Raw genomic sequence first — 15,446 nt, forward strand, 5'->3', positions numbered from 1 at the left:
GGCATTGCAGGAGGACACGATGGGCACAGACACTGCTGTCGAAGGGCCCGCCCAGGGGAGCAGGGGCCCAGGGACACTTCCTGGTCTGTAGGGGCCAGTGGGATGTACACTCTAAAGCAGGTCCTTCCTCCTAAACCCCAGACCCTTCCCCTCTTCTGTCTGGGCCAGCCCTCAACCTCTCCTCCAATGAGGAAGGTGCCCCGGCACCATCCCCTGCCCCCCACCCCCAGGTGCCTGCAAGACCTCTTGTTGCTCCGTCCACCTCCAGGCCTCCAGCTGCCATCAGTCCTTCTCCGGGAAGGTTACTGGTCCTCCCAGCTGCACTTCCCTGCCTGGTTCCTGTGGCCCCTCTGGGTTCCCGCAGCCCACACCGCATGAGGATCTGTAGTTCTTCCAGCCCCGATAGGGCCCCTCTAACCTGGGAAAGGCCTGCTTAGCCAACTCACTCCTCTCTCTTTTCTGCTCCTTCCTCCCAGTCATTAACTCCTGAGCACCTTCCCTGGGCCAGCCTCATGCCTGCCCCAGGGGAGGCGAGGAGAGGAGAAAAACCAACATGGCTCTGCCCACCTGCAGCTGACGTTTGGAAAGGGGTTAACTAAGAGCAGGGGTTAACTGTGGCTTGGAAGATAACTCAGCTTAGGATCCGGATGGTAGACTACGAAGTGGAGAGGCTGATTGGCAGGGTGTGCAGCAGTCCTGGTAGCAGCAGCCCAGGTGATGAAGGGCACAGCTTCAAGAGGCTTGCAGGAGGCAGAATTGATGGCACTTCTCATGGCATCTTTTAATGCCATCTCCCTTCCATCCGGGAGGGCAGGGCCTTGACCATCCCATTGGCAGCCCTGGAAGCACCCAGCACGCAACTCAGTACGTAGTAGGTGGGGTGTTCTGGGAGTGAATGGAGGAAGGAAGGAGAGGTGAGAGAGGGAATAGTAATCAAATGAAAGGACTGAACGGGTGGAGAACTGATGCTCTGCATCATGGGGCGGTGTGTTACCTGGTGAACTGGTGACAGCCCCGGTGAGGGACACAGCCCAGCAGCGGGGCCGGTGGGGAGACCCCGGACTGTCTGCCCAAGCCCCAAGGCAACTGGAAAACCCCATCCCCCCCCCACCTTGCTCACAAAAGACCTGTTTTCCCAACTTGTCATTTCCCCACACACCCACAGGCAGGAGCACGCGCCGCCCCAATAAATAAATCTGGGCCACTTTTCAGCATCGTTTAACGTCCCCGGGAAGGGTGGACCACGTGGCATCCAGCAGCAGCCCATTAGCTGACAGGCTGAAGCATATCATATTGAATTCCACGGCCCGCGGAGCCCGCGAGACCCCGTGCTGCTCGGAAATCTGCGCAGATTTATTACAATGCAATCGTGCTGCTCATTTCCTATAATGAACACGTGGCCCCCGCCTCTTGCCAGGACCGCTTCCCCACACCTCCAATGGGGGTGGGAGGACCTTGAACTCACTCCCTGTCTACAGCTTGAAAGGAAGAGGGGATGACTAGGAAGGGGGAGGTTGTGGCGGGCGGGGGGTGGGGGGCGGCAAGGGCCAGTGCTGGGGGCTGACCTTGGGTGCTGCTTGCAGAGAGAAGGTCTCGAGGCATTGTACTGTCCTCCTGTCCCCCACACTTCTTACCCCGTCCTGTGTCTCCCCGCTCATCTACCCCTGCCCCCGCATCTCCTGGCCCTTGGCCACTGCTGCAGCAGCACCCATGGACAGGCCAGCCGGGGACTCGGCCCCTGACGCCCACAGCCTGGCCAGAGCCTGGTACATCTGCCTCTGTCCCACCTTCCGGGACCACATAGGCCTGGGCGTCTGCCTTTAGCAGGTGCCATGCGCACCAGTCAGAGCTCTGCTCAGACTAAACTGCGGCACATCCCTTATAATCAGCCGCTCCAGACGGCAGCTCTCTTGCCCTCTGTGCACCCGCTGCTTGACCAAACCCTGCTTCCCCCACACCCTATCACCTGAGCATCTTTACCCCCTAGTGATTGTTCTAGTCCTTAGGCCACAGAGCAGCTCCACCTGCTCTTATTAAAGGGAACCATCTGCCCTCGAGATGGTCATTAACCTGAAGCACTGTGAGGCATGGGCTCCAGCCACTGGTTTCCCTGGTGACTGATGAGCCAACCCACAGTCAGTTTCCCTATAAATGGCAGCCTTCTCCCCTGAGTGGCCAGGATGGCCGCCACACCCTGCCTGTGCTCACTATGGGGTGTTGTTTCGGACGTGTAAGATCCCCTATCCGATAAACCATTGATATCTCTGTGGCTGTATCCAGGCGCTTTCTTCAGTCTCAAGGCTGGGCAACATGTAGGCTTGCTAGGCCTGCAGCAGGCAGCCCAATAATTGGTAAGTCAGCCAGGAAGGCAAGGGCTTCCCAGGTGGCACAGTGGTAAAGAATCTGCCTGCAATGCTGGAGACATAGGAGACAAGGGTTTGATCCCTTCCTGGGTCAGGAAGATCCCCTGGAGGAGGAACTGGCAACCCACTCCAGTACTTTTGCCTGGGAAGTCCCACGGACAGAGGAGCCTGGCAGGCTACAGTCCATGGGGTCACAGAGAGTCAGACACAACCGAGTGGCTGAGCATGTTCTAGGAAGCGGAGGAAACTCCCATGAGCACCGAGAGTTGTGGAAATGAGGATGGGGAACCAACAGTTGTGGAGTCATTGGCGGTGGGGGCTGGCCCCCAGCACATGGGGCCCTGTGACCCCTGACCACCCTGAGAGATATCTTTCCCTCCCACCATGTTGATGACATTCCGTTAACCTCAGTCTCTTTCTAGTTTAAACGTAGTAGCCCTGGGCTCCTGGCTCATCTGACCACACGGGGATGGGTGGTGAGTACAGACAAAATGCACGGACCTAGATTGTCTATCAAATACCTGGGTGTTCTCTAGTTGGGTAAGACAAGATACCTCTCACCCCCCACCCCTAAACAGCTACAGACACAGGCTTTAGGGACATTAACTCAGAGATGGTAACTGGACATGGCTAGTTACCCAGAATGGACTGGTTGGGGCCTGTGGCAACAGCAAAATAATAGAGTAGCCTGGGGCTTCTGGTCTCAGCCACAGGAGGGGGCAAAGTTATACGCAGTCTACGGTGTGTTACAACAAGTGAGACACATTACAAAAGGCCTATTCAAGTGGTTGAGCAATGCAAAACCCACTATTGGGGATCTAGAACAGTTGTGTGCACCATTCGGGACTACCATGGACATTGAGAGTGACCAAGGTGCCACCTTGAAGTTGAGAAATGGGCTGATAAGACTGCCACAGGCTGGTGTTTCTGCTCTTCCTACAGCCCCACTATTGTGGGGTTAATTGAAAACATGATGGACCATGTAATCATAGAGATGGGAGCCACTCTCAGCCGTGGACCAGGAACCATCACTGAGCATCCCAGCAGTTATCATCCCAGGGTCTACACCATGTTCACCCAGAGGCAGCCAGTCACCATCCGAGCTCAGCTATTGGTCAGGACAGTCAGTCGTTTTTGCCCTTGTTAAGGGAGCACTTTATGAGCTGGTCCTGGGGCTGGCAGGTAAGTCCCTGGTGGTTAGGGTTCCCTACCCTGTGGTGAACAGGACAGGTTCCCCCTACTGGAGAAAGCATTGTATTAGCCCTGCAGTTGGTTGTTACGTGATATGACACTGCAGGACAGAAGCTACAGGCAGGGGTGATGTCATCTCAGGATTCGATCACTGCTTGTATTTTGCTCAATGATCACTCACCATCTCCCATGTATCGTGCCTGTTAAACATCTTAGATTTCCAGGCTGGGTGGAGAGAGTCTGTTTATGAACTGGGCAACAGTGGTGCCTTCTCTGCAAAAAGAGTCTGATTGCTGGCTTTACAGTGACAGGCCGTGGTTGTCCTCCTCTGGACTGCCATGAAAAATTGACCGGATAAGTGCCTGGCTTACTCTTGATCCTCGTTAGCGCTGGTATCCGGCTCACATTTGTGGGCTCTGGTTGCAGTGCCCCTCTGCCTACCCAATCTCCGAGATATCTCTAAGGAGGGGCCGACCAAAAAATTTTAGGTGTTGTGCGGGGTATGTAGGGGAGGGGTGTGTGGTCAGGCCACTCAAGATGGCAGCGCTCTTGCTCTCTCGCATTCCCAGCTCGACCAGGCCCTGCCTCTCCTGCCCCCTATCACCTGTGCGCCTTTAGCCCCTAGTGATTGTTCCAGTCCTTAGGCCAGAACGGCTCCACCTGCTAGTTCATTGAAGGGAAATATCTGCCCTCATGATGGTCGTTAACCTGAGGGGCAGTGAGGGATGTGCCCCAGCTGCTGGTTTCTCTGGTGACTGAGTCAGTCTGACGTCAATTCCTCCCTATAAATGGCAGCCTAGTCCTCCCCCGAGGAGCCAAGATTGCTACCATGTCCTGCCTGCCATCTGCTGCACACCGTGGGGTGTTGTTCCAGGACCCTTTGTTTTGGACTGGTCCACTAAGTCATTGATATCTCTGTGGCTCTTTCCAGACTCTTTTTCTTCGGCCCAGAGGCCAGGCTAGATCTACAAGCTTTGTAGGCCTGCCGGGTGCAGTCCAACACATACCCACACTGATATACAGACACCTGGACAGAACCCCATTCAAACACACCCCTGGATATCGGCTCCCATCCCAACACGTAGGCTACACAGACCCATGCCACACCCATCAGTTTGTGTTCTTGACTTATACATGGAGACTCACATATACACTTCTACATACATTTTGAATTTTCAAGCAGCAGATACAATTTTGTTATTAAATTCCTACTTTCATTGCTCTGTGGTCAAGAAATATGACCTTTCCTCTTACGAACCTACTTTGTGTCTAGCATGGTATTAGGTGCTATGTGTACAAAGTTGAATGAATTTGGATCCTACAGCCTAATAACAGAAAATAAATTCACTTTGACAATCTGATGTAACATCTGATACAGCAGAATCCCAGCACCTATATTTTCTTAATGTTTTATGTATTTTTCTCTAGATTTCTTTTGTTTCTATCACCTAAACACTACTAGACCAAAAAAATATTTTCATTGCTATAATCACTTGCTTTTCTTGAATTACTAGTATGAATGGGCATATTTTCTTCTCTTTACTATCCATTTGTTTTCCTTCTTTGTGATTTGCCGTTTCATATCCTCTGCCAACTTTTCTGCTAGTATGATTGTTTAACTCTCCAGATTTCCAGTTATTTGTCTTTTGCAATATTCTTGGATAATTCTTCAAGCTGATATGCTAGTAGCAAGGACCACGACTTTGACTTTTAAGCACATGTGCTCTGTTTCACTCTTAGCAATAATATGCTTTAATCCCAAGTTTGTTTTCAAGTCACTCCTTTTTCTCGGCACATTCCCGTTTATAGAGGAAGCATCATTTTAGGTATTTCAGCATCATTCAGAACCTACGGAGAGGTTTCTACAGGCTGACACATTAAGACCTGCTGTATTGTGCAGAGCAAAGTAGGACTTGCTGTTGCCAGTGGAGACGAGAGTTCAGGAAGGAATCTCCCTGGGAATTTGCCCTCGAGGTTGGCGTTTTCATCTGTTCCTCCATTCAGGCTGTGCCTGCACCGCCCCCCCACCCCCCAACCACAACTGGGCGCAAGGGTCTGGGAGCAGCTCCCTCTCCCCCTCCTCTGAGCAGCCTACACCTGCCACAGGTGTCTGTTGGAACACTTGTTAAACTTTAGATTCCATGAAACTAGAGCTACAGATGCAAATTTGTGATTTCTAAAATGTGCACATATATATGTGTTTGAGTGTATACTTGTATATATACACACAATATATTGTTTCCTAGCTCTGTCTGCTGGAAAGGTCAAGAAGAAAGGACATTCTAGCAGCTCTCGGATCTTGGTCTGTAATTGCATTCCCCAGAGTTCCACAGAGAAATGACTAATCCGGAGCTGGGGCAGGGCAGGTACAAGATGAGCCTGGAACATGTGGTGAAGCTAGAAAGTAAGGGAATGTTCAAAAACCACATTGAAGGCATGTCACAGGACAGGGGCACCAGCTTGGAGAGGCTCCCAGTGGCCAAACTGGGGAGTGTTTGAGCACCAAAACAATCAAGTTGAGTAATGAACTGTAAGCCCTGAAAAACAGACATTTGAGTCCACACTGACTTGGGAAGAAGGGAAGACCTTTGCTGACCGTAAGTGTCTGAAACAACCACTGAAGAGGAAGTTTTGGAATTGGAAAGTCATCTTTTGCGACCATCCCGGTAAAGACTGGATCGTTCCATCATTAATCGTTGTTGAATTTTAGTAATGAGCAAGATACTTGTATGGTGTCAGACTATCTCCCCACAGACTGCATGTTAGTTGCAAGCAAAACTTAAAAAAAATACCCAGTAAATATACAGTGGAGAAATTGGATCACACCCTGATGAGGTAATCAAAATTAACATCACCAGGGAGGGATAGACAGGCATCAGGCGTCTCCACATGCCTTATTCTAAGAAGGAACTCCATATGCTCCCTGCAGTCTTTGGCGAAGAACGAATAACCAGAAACTAGTCACAAGGAAACATCAGACAAATGCAAAATTCTATTTTTAAAAGGACGTGTGGGGAGGAATGGTTGGTTGTATTCTTCTGATGTCAATGCCGTAAAAGATAAAGAACACCATAGAGGCACTCTAGATTAAACGAGGCTGAAGAGACATGACAGCCAAATGCAATCTCTGACCCCAGACTGGATCCTGTGCTGGAGGGGGAAAAATAGTATAAAAGGATATTATCGGGTCTACTGAGAACATTGGAATGTGAATGCTAGATGAGAGAAAATTCTGTACCGATGTTAAATTGAGGTGGGTGACTATATTGTGATTATGTAAGAGAATATTTCTAATCTTACTAAATATTCACTGAAGTTTTTAGAAGTAAAGGGTTGGGACAAATATAACTTATCATCAGGAGTTCGGGGAGGGGGGAAACCTGTGTGTGTGTGTGTGTGTGTGTGTGTGTAGAGAAAGAGGGTGGGAAATGATAAATGAGGAACAACAAAACAAATGTTAATAGGATAATCTATTAAAAGACACATGGGTGTTCTCTATACTGCTGATTTTAGAAAAACTGGGTCTAAGTTTGAAATTCTTTCCAAATCCAAAGTTCTCTTTTAAAACTTAAGACCCTACGCCTTGAAATTTTAGACAATGTGCAAAAATAATAAACAACAGATAGCCACAGAGAGAAGGATTTGTGGATGACAGTTCCTTTTAACTTTGCGTGCTTCTGTTATGTTTTGTTGTTGTTGTTGCTTTTTTTAAACGGGAGTCAAGAAAAATTGTGAAAAACTTTGAAATAAAGATGATTGGGCCTCCTAAATCCATATCCAGTTTCATTGCCCTTGAGATACTGCGCAGCTCTGTCAATTATATTATTAAGAAAACTGATCATAATATATGTGATATTTGTCCTTAGAGACCAAAATAAACTCTGTCTGGTGGAATACACTTGATGATTGCCTGTGGATGAACTGGTCTTGTGTTTCTATTTGTAAAATCTTCAGCACCTGTGACTGCCTCTGTAAGTGGGGCTCTTTGAATTCTCCTCTGAATTGGTTATGACAGCTGACTGGATCCCTCCTTAATTAATGAGTTGTGCATGTTCAGTGGTGTCCAACTCTTTGCGACCCCATGGGATGTAGCCCGCTAGACTCCTCTGTCCATGGAATTTTCCAGGTGAGAATACTGGAGTGGGTTTCCATTTCCTGCTCCAGGGGGGTCTTCCTGACCCAGGGATCGAATCCATTGCATTGACAGGTGGATTCTCTACCAGTGAGCCACCAGGGAAATCAATTAATGAGTTAAAAACACTAAATATATGTTCAACTTATGCTTGTGTGAAAGTTATGCTTTACCTATTTAAAAAATTTTCCTTTAACACAAGTGTTTGTTACTTTTATAATTCAGGTAAAGCCTGGAAACGTTATGAAAGTATTCCAGAGACTCCCCAGAGATCTAACTCAGATCTGCAGGGAGGTCTCCCTTCTGGTTGGCAGCGTTGACTCCCCGATGAGCGCGAAGCCAAACTTCACACACCAGCCAAGCGGGGACACCCCGGGAACCTACCCCAGCCTTCCCAGGAACTCTGTGCCTCAGGTGAGTGGGGTCCCCAGTCCCCTCAGTACCAGAGTCACTGGCTGACCGGGAGGGCATGGCCAAAATCAAACTACCATCCTAGGGAAAAAGAGCTACTTATGTTTCTGATTGGCGAGGCCTCTCAGAAGGCAATACATCCTAGGCTAATTTGCTTTCTGGATGTTTCAAGGATATATGAAAAAGATGCCAATGGAGAGTCACAAAAATAGCAGTAAATGTTAAACATTTATGTTGAATCCACAAATGTTTTAATACAAATTCAGTAACAGCAAAATATAATTGTACGGTTCATTGGAGCGGAGGTGTGCTCGGGAAACTGGCTGTTTCCCGCACACCCACCATCTATCTTGTGCGTACAATCTCACCAGATTGTCCAGATTTGAGGTCTCCTGTCCACCTGCCTCTTATACCCACAGGCCCAGCCTGTTGACAGGCACCAACTGCTATCTGGAAAAGCAGTTTCAGTTTTGTGTACTTACTGTGTATTCAGCCACTTGACTGAACCAGGAGCACTTTTTGGTTGCTTCCCAGGGAAATTCTAAGATGACCCTATCTTTTGCCTTCTCTTTCCCAATAGTTATAATTATTTTCTCTCCTGCCTTTTTGCCTTGAAATGTAGCAGAATCCTGCATCTAAATCTGTTTCTTATCTCATTGGGAAGGGCTGTTATGTTTTACTCTTAAGGATGATGTTGACTATTGACTTGAGATATTTTAGCTTTTAAATGTGTCTTTATTACAAAAGCTAAAGTATGGTCAGGAAAAAAAAAGACTTAAAAAATAATGATTAAGCCCCAAGATGGTGGGGAGGAATAAAAAGTCATGCATTTTCTCATTTATCTCTAGGTCAGTGTTTTGTTAACACTTTGGTATATGTCCTTAACAATAATTAAGATTTTATTAAAATAATTATTGCTCCCAGAGCACATGGCACTTATTTATTATGTGTCAATCATGGTGCTGAGTATAGGAGTGACAAGCATTATTTCAGCAAATCGTTCCACAGTACCTCTCTATGGTATAGATACAATTACCACCACTTCACAGTCAATCCTAAAGGAAATCAACTCATTTCCTTATATTCACTGGAAGGACTGATGTTGATACTTTGGCCTCCTGACGTGAAGAGCTGACTCATTGGAAAAGACCCTGATGCTGGGATAGACTGACAGCAGGAGGAGAAGGGGGTGACAGAGGATGAGATAATTGGATGGCATCTTGATTCAATGGACATGAGTTTGAGCAAACTCTGGGAGACAGTGAAGAACAGGAAAGCCTGGCATACTGCAGTCTGTGGGATCTCAAAGAGTCGGACACGACTGAGCAATTGAACAATGGTTCAGGACACAGACTGAGGATATTTCCAATTTACCTAAGATCATAGGCTAATCAACAGCCATGAAGAGCACCCAAGTCTCCCTTATGCCTAAGCTCCGGCTCTTATCTACATTACTATCTCCTAATACAAAACTTTTTTGAAAATAGATTTTTAAAACTAAACTAGAATCCTTCTGAACGTATTATTCTTTATCAGCTTTTACACCTAATATATTATTAACATCTTCAATGTTATTTATTATTCCTCTACAGATTTAATGGCTGCATAGAGTTTCATTATATGGATATGTTTTATTTATTCTTAAATGGCTTCATAGCAAAATAAGAAATAAAGACCAGTCATGAAATATTTAAACAATAGTAAGAATATAAAGTAGAAAATGCAAGTTTTCCTTTCCATCTTGCTGAGCCCCACTTCTCAGAGGAAGTTACCATTAATAGTATGTGTTTGCTTTCCCATAGTCCTTCTACGTAACTTACTATAGGTGATGTAAGTTCAGTTCAGTTCAATGACTCAGTCATGTCCAACTAATTTTCTCTAAAAGAATGGGTATACCAATCTACTGCTTGACTTGCATACATAATATATCACGAACATCATTCCAAATCTATCCAACTTTTAAAAAATATTTTATCTATCTTTTAAAAATATTTTTAAAATTACACTATAATTGATTTACAATATCGTTCATTTCAGGCATACAGCAAAGTGAGACAGTTTTACATGTGTGTGCATATATATAAAGTATTGTTCAATTGTTAAGTTGTGTCCAACTCTTTGTGGGTCTGTATATATAGATTCTTTTTTAGATTCTTTTCCATCACTGGTTATTACAAGATATTCAGTATAGTTCCCTGTACTATACAGTAAATATACATACTGTATATATATATATATAGAGAGAGAGAGAGAGAGAGAGAGAAAGACTGTATACTTTAGCCATTCATCTCTTGACAAGTACTTAGATGGCTTCCATGTCTTGGTTTTTGTAAATATTGCTGTTATAAACATTGCGGAGCATGTATCTTTTTTTTAAATTGAAGTATAGCCTTTATTTTTGGGCTTCCCTGGTAGCTCAGATGGTAAAGAATCTGCCTGCAATGTGGGAGACCTGGGATAGATCCCCGGGTTGGAAAGATCCCCTGGAGGAGGGCTTGGCAATCCACTCTGGTATTCTTCCCTGGAGAATCCCATGGCCAGAGGAACCTGGGGGACTATAGTCCATGGGGTCGCAAAATGTTGGACACAACTGAGCGACTGCGTGCTGGGTTATATTATTGTTGTTCTGTTGCTAAGTCACGCCCAACTTTTTGTGACCCTGCGGACTGCAGCACACCATGCTTCCTTGTCCTTCACCATCTCCCGGAGTTTGCTCAAATTCATGTCCATTGAGTCAGTGATGCGGTCTAATCATCTCATCCTCTGTTGCCCTCCTCTCCTTTTGCTGTCAATCTTTCCCATCATCAGGGTCTTTTCCAATGAGTTGGCTCTTCACATCAGGTGGCCAAAATACCAGAGCTTCAGCATCATCAGTCCTTCCAAAATATATCCAGGGTTGATTTCCTTTAGGATTGATTGATTTGATCTCCTTGCAGTCCAAGGGATTCTCGAGAGGCTTCTCCAGCACCACAATTCAAAAGCATCAGTTCTTTGGTGCTCAGCCTTCTTTATGGTCGAAATCTCACATCCATATATGATTACTGGAAAAATCATAGCTTTGACTATAGGGATCTCTGTTGGCAAAGTGATGTCTTTCCTTTTTAATATACTGTCTAGGTTTGTCAGTTTCCTTCCAAGGAGTGAGTGTCTTTTAATTTCATGACAGCAGTCACCGTCCACAGTGATTTTGGAGCCCAAGAAAATAAAACCTACCACTGTTTCCACTTTTCCCCTATTTGCCATGAAGCGATGGGACCAGATGCCATAATCTTAGCTTTTTGAATGTTGAGTTTTAAGCCAGCTCGTTCACTCTCCTCTTTTACCCTCATCAAGAGGCCTAGTTGCTCTTCACTTCTGCCATTAGAGTGGTATCTGTATAGCTGAGGTTGTTGATATTTCTCCTGGCAATTTTGATTCCAACTTGTGATTCATCCAGCCTGGCATTTCACATGACGTACTCTGCATAGAAGTTAAATAAACAGGTTGACATTATACAATAGCCTTGTCATACCCCTTTCTCAATTTTGAACCAGTTGTTCCATGTAATGTTCTAATGGTTGCTTCTTGACCTGCATACAGGTTTCTCAGGAAACAAGTAAGGTGGTCTGGTATTCCCTTCTCTTTAAGAATTTTCCACAGTTTGTTGTGATATACACAGTCAAAAGCTTTAGCATAGTCAGTGAAGCAAAAGTATGTGTATTTCTGGATTCCCTTACTTTCTCTATGATCCAGCAAATGTTGGCAATTTTATCTTTGGTTCCTCTGCTTTTTCTAAACCCAGCTTGTATATCTGGAAGTTTTTGGTTCGCATACTGCTGAAGCCTAGCTTGAAAGGGAAAGATATATCCAACTGAATGCAGAGTTACAGAGAATAGCAAGGAGAAATAAGGTCTTCATCAATGAACAATGCAAAGAACTAGAGGGAAACAACAGAATGGAAAAGACTAGAGATCTCTTCAAGAAAACTGGAGATATCAAGGGAACATTTCATGCAAGGGTGGGCATGATATTGGACAGAAACAGTAAGGACCTAACAGAAGCAGAAGACGCTAAGAAGAGGTGACAAGAATACAAAGAACTATACAAAAAATCTTAATGACCCAGATAACCCCGATGATGTGGTTACTCACCTAGAACCAGACATCCTGGAGTGTGAAGTTAAGTAGGCCTTAGGAAGCATTACTATGAACAAAACTCGTGCAGCTGATGGAATTCCAGCTAAGCTCTTTTAAATCCTAAAAGATGATGCTATTAAAGTGCTTCACTCAATGTCAGCAAATTTGGAAAACTCAGCAACGGTCACAGGATTGGAAAAGGCCAATTTTCATCCCACTTCCAAAGAAAGGGCAATACCAAAGAATATTCAAACTACTATACAATTGTGCTCATTTCACCTGCTCATTTTGGTTATATACATATAAAAATATATTCAAAATATAGTTTCTTTTTCAGATTCTTTTCCATTATAGATTATTACAAGTTATAGAATATAGCTCCCCGTGCTATATAGTAAGTCCTTGTTGCTTATCTATTTTATAGATAGTAGTGTATATCTGCTAATCCCAAACTCCTGACTTATCCCTCCTCTCTTCCCCCTTGGTAACCATAAGGTAGTTTTCAATGTCTGTGAATCTGTTTTATAAATAAGTTCATCTGTATCATTTTTTTTTAGATTCAACATATAAGTGGCATCATATATTTGTCTTTCTGACTTCACTTGGTATGAATGCAGGTCTATCCATGTTGCTGAAAATAGCATTATTTCACTTTTTCATGGCAGAGTAATAGTCCAATGTGTGTATATATCTATATCTATATATATCTCACATCTTCCTTATCCATTCATCTGTTTATGGACATTTAGGTTGCTTGGATGTCTTGGCTATTATAAAATAGTGCTTTTATGAACATTGGGAGCATGTATCTTATCGCATTAGAATTATCTTTTTTGGATATATGTCCAGGAGTTGGATTACTGGATGGTATGGTAACTCTATTTCTCGTTTTTCAGGAAACCTCCATACTGTTCTCCATAGTGGCTGCACCAACTTACATTCCCACCGACAGTGTAGGAGGGTCCCCTCTGCCCCGTACCCTCTCCAGCATATGTTATTTATGTACTTTTTGGTGAAAGCCATTCTGACCAATGTGAGGGGATATCTCACTGTAGTTTTGATTTGCGCTTCTAATAATTAGCAATGTTGAGCATCTTTTCATGTGTCTATTGGCCATCTGTATGTCTTCTTTGGAGAAATGTCTACTTCTGTATCTTTTGACCATTTTTGATTGGGCTGGTTTCTTGGTTTTTGATATTGAGTAGTATGAGCTGTTTGTATATTTTGGAAATTAATCCCTGGTCAGTCACATCATTTGCAGATATTTTCTCCCATTCCACAGGTTGTCTTTTCATTTTGTTTATGGTTTCCTTTGCTGTACAAGAGCTTGCTAGTTTGGTTAGGTCCCATTCATTTATTTTTGCTTTTATTTCTATTGCCTTGGGAGATTGACGTAAGAAAACACCACTATGATTTATGTCAGAGAATGTTTTACCTGTGTTCTCTTCTAAGAGTTTTATAGTGTCACATCTTATGTTTAAGTCTTTAGGTCTTTAAGTCTTTATTTTTGCATATGGTCTGAGTGTGTGTTCTAACTTTATTGATTTATGTAGAGCTGTCCAGCCTTCCCAACAGCATTTGCTGAAGAGACTTTCTCTCATTGCATATTCTTGCCTCCTTTGTCCAAGATTAATTGACTGTAGTTATGTGGGTTTATTTCTGGATTCTGTTCCATGGAGCCATATGTCTGTTTTTGTCCAATATCATGCTGTTTTGATTACTGTAGCTTTGTAGTATTGCCTGAAGACTAGGTCTCACTCCCATTTTCTATTTCTGGAAGAATACTTCATCTTTGTATTTTGTTACTCCTGTTAGGTATTTTATCTTTGGATTATACAAAAAATCTAATAGCAGCTCTTTTGTGACCTGGATTTTTTTTTAAACATCCTATTCTTGTTTTGTCTCCCTGAGGACATTATGTCTTGGTGGAGGGTTGTTTTTTAACGTGCTTCTCTTTCCTACATTGTCTCTATCTCATTTCTTTTTTTTTTTTTGGTTGGTTGATTTGGACTTTTCCTTGAAACTTTTTATTAAGCTATTATATTTGCTAATAGGGGAGTTTGTTAGGACTAGTGAAGCAAAGGCCTGGGGAAATTCGTATCTATTTTCTTTTACTTGTTGGAAGCTCTGCTCTCCGAGGGGTCCTGGCTGTCTGTGGTGGTGGTGGTGGTGGTGGTGTGGTGGTGGTGGTGGTGGTGGGTGGGTGGGTGGGTGGGTGTGTGTGTGTGTGCGTGCACGCCTTGCTGTCTGTTGTGTGTGTGTGTGTGTGTGTCCTGGCTGTCTGTGGTTGGGTGTGTGTGTGTGTGTGTGTGTGTGTGTGTGTGTGTGTGTGTGTGTGTGTGTGTGTGTGTGTGTGTGTGCGCGCGCCTGGCTGTCTGTGCTCTGTGTGTGTGTGTGTGTGTGTTTGTGTGTGTGTAAAGGCCCAGGACACACTGATCAGTGAGTGTCGTTGTAGGATGTTGGAACAGTGATAGTCTTTACATTGAGATTATGTGGAGGTCTTTTCTCCGAAGCCAGTTTTTCCAATGAATGTTGCAGTCATTTATCTGGGAAACAGATGCCTGTTCCTGGGCATTCTGGGAGCCTTGCAGGTGCTGGTGGGCTGGGCACCTGCTGGGCACTCGAGGGGAGCTCACTTCATCCCTCCCTGCTCCTTATAGACCTGTACCTCTCAGAGCTCTGTTCTGCCTGGTGTCCCCATGTCCGGGGCCTACCTGGCTCAATTCCTCCATGGGATGCCCAGCTCCTTACAAGGTGAGGTGGCAAAGAGGACTTTTCCCTGGCTGTGCAGAACACAGGGAGAAGGCTGGAGTTCATGGAAATGGTTCCCCCATTTCCAACCTGGTACCCTTGCTTGAGGGTTTCCCAGGTGGCTCAGTGGCAAAGAACCCGCCTGCAATGCGTGGATTTGATCTCTGGGTTGGGAAGATCTCCTGGAGAAGGAAATGGCAACCCACACCAGCATTCTTGACTGGGACATCCCATGGACAGAGGATCCTGGTGAGCTACAATCCATGGGGTTGCAGAGTCAGACATGACTTAGTGACTAAACAACGACCCTTGCTTGGCCCCCCCATCACGCTGGGCCCCACAGGGCTAATCAGTTCATTTCTGGTTCATCTCTTCCTCTGCTAATTTAGTCAACCACCTTTCATCAACTTTCAGCTGCCAAAGTCTTTCACGTTCTTTTAAATACTGCTGTCTCCTTCCACGTTAATTCTGACCTTATGAGTG

Source organism: Muntiacus reevesi, chromosome 3 (assembly GCF_963930625.1).
Source record: "Muntiacus reevesi chromosome 3, mMunRee1.1, whole genome shotgun sequence".
Taxonomy (NCBI): domain Eukaryota; kingdom Metazoa; phylum Chordata; class Mammalia; order Artiodactyla; family Cervidae; genus Muntiacus; species Muntiacus reevesi.